Genomic DNA, 2,112 nt, shown 5'->3' on the forward strand with positions numbered 1-2,112 from the left:
GGAACCCCATTCAAGTTATTCCTAGTTTAAAAGACAATGCTTTCATTGTTGTTAGGGACTACGTGCATATATTCCCATCATGGGAAGATTATAGTGAAGACAAACACCATTTTCACATCTTCCTATCCAACTTACGTGTAAGTGCTATTATTCACGGTTATTATTTTCCTGTTTTCTGCTGATTGAACACATCAATGATTTACATTACATTGTTGTAACTAGGCGAGGGTCAATCTGGATAGTCATGACAAGCAAAGCTTGCTTGTGCTTTTCAAGGAAGCATTGCAGCAGTATTGGTGTTACCTGAGGAAATCACACTTTGATGGCAAGTCTATAGACGAATTTCCGGTGAAGTCTCCTGTGCTAAATTTAGAAGACATTGAATGGAAAAACCTTGTTATGCACTGGTCTCGTTCCTAGGATGAGGTACTGTCTATGAAATCACATGACAATTTGAACTTCTACTTTTCCGCATGTGCCTTACGAATATTTTTTGCAGGAAATCTGCTCGAAGAAGAATTCCGGTTTGAAAAGAACGACAGGATATCGCAAATATGCTGCCCGCTGCTTTGCTCTTGTTAGTACATGTTGTCCTGTATCACTGTACTTGCATACATACCTGGTTCATTATGTGATAGCAGTATGCATGATAGCTTTCTTATCAATTGTTCGCTCTAAATTATCTGATCTGTATAAATGGTTACATTAGTGTAGAATATATCCAATGCCAATGAATTTTTTAGCTTTGCATTGTTCTTGTAAGTACATGTTGTCCTTTATCAGTGTACTTATATTGACAGGTAGTTGTTCATGTACCATCACTCTGCAGCTTATTTTCATTTGCCCTCCATTTTCTACACATCAGATCTATATTTACTATTATCATAAGGTTGGATAACACCGATGGTACTAAAGAGGTTTAGCTGTGCATTGCTCTTGGATGTACCTTTTGCCTGTATCGCTGCACTTACATTTATAGCTACTTGGTTATGTAGCATCACTCTTCATCTTATCTTAAATATTCTCCATTTTTTCGTATATTATCACATCTATATTTACTCTTAACAAAATATAGAATAAAGGCAATGCTTATGAAGAAGATTCTGTGGTAAACTTCTTGAATGCCCCCCTCCATCAGCATGGACAAGGGCTTTATAGAGCCTGTCTTCACCAATAATGTAAGTTTGTCCTTCTCAAGCCTTCAAACTTTGTTGTATATTTGGTTAGGCATGACTGCAACAGCTATTTATTTTTGGTGTTTGCATCAAATTGCATGTTTAAATTTTATTATATAGTTCATAAACAAAAGTTTGTCCTTCTCGATTTAAGTTTTCAGTTGTACAACCAAGTTCCTTCTTCATACCATGTAAATTAAACTATACAGAGCAAGTGATCTTCTTTCGCACTTCATGTATGCTTCTGTTATTCATCCGTAATCCAGTGGTGTGGTGAACCTACCCACTACAGCACAATGCCATATTCTACAATGTCTTAACTATGAACAATGTCATATCATTCTACTATTATTTAAACCGTCTCTTTATTTGCCAATCTGAAATGGGATAAATTGACAGCACACTAACCATTGATACTTATGAGTTCTTGATCTGTAATCTAGTGGTGTCGTGAAGCTTCCAACTCCTTCACAATGTCATTTCCTACCATGTTTTGATCTGAACAATACCATATTGTGTTAATGCAATTTTAAACTGTGTCACTTTATTCGTTAGTAAGAAATGTAATGAATTGTCAGCACTGATACTTTTATGTGCAAAAACTGTCATCTGTCTACTTGTTTATCTTTCAGAGTGAGGAGGATATAAGTGTTAAACAAGCGCAGTCTCATCAGCTTGCTCAGCTGCTTGCGCTGCAGCTCCCCAGTAGGGCTAACCTTTCTTGAACTCTATTGAAGTTCTGTCGGCTTTGTATATTATTTTGTCGGCGTGTTTATTTGCACTGGTGGCGATCTTTGATGCCCAGTGTATGTAATCTGTTGTCTGCTTGTGCTTTATTATCATAGTGGCAAACTTTGATGCCCCGTGGATGTAATATGTCGTAATTTGTTTATTGTATAGTCTAGATTTTTTTTCTTATTCACGATGCTGCAGTTAT

Source organism: Triticum dicoccoides, chromosome 6B, assembly GCF_002162155.2.
Source record: "Triticum dicoccoides isolate Atlit2015 ecotype Zavitan chromosome 6B, WEW_v2.0, whole genome shotgun sequence".
In the NCBI taxonomy this organism is placed as follows: domain Eukaryota; kingdom Viridiplantae; phylum Streptophyta; class Magnoliopsida; order Poales; family Poaceae; genus Triticum; species Triticum dicoccoides.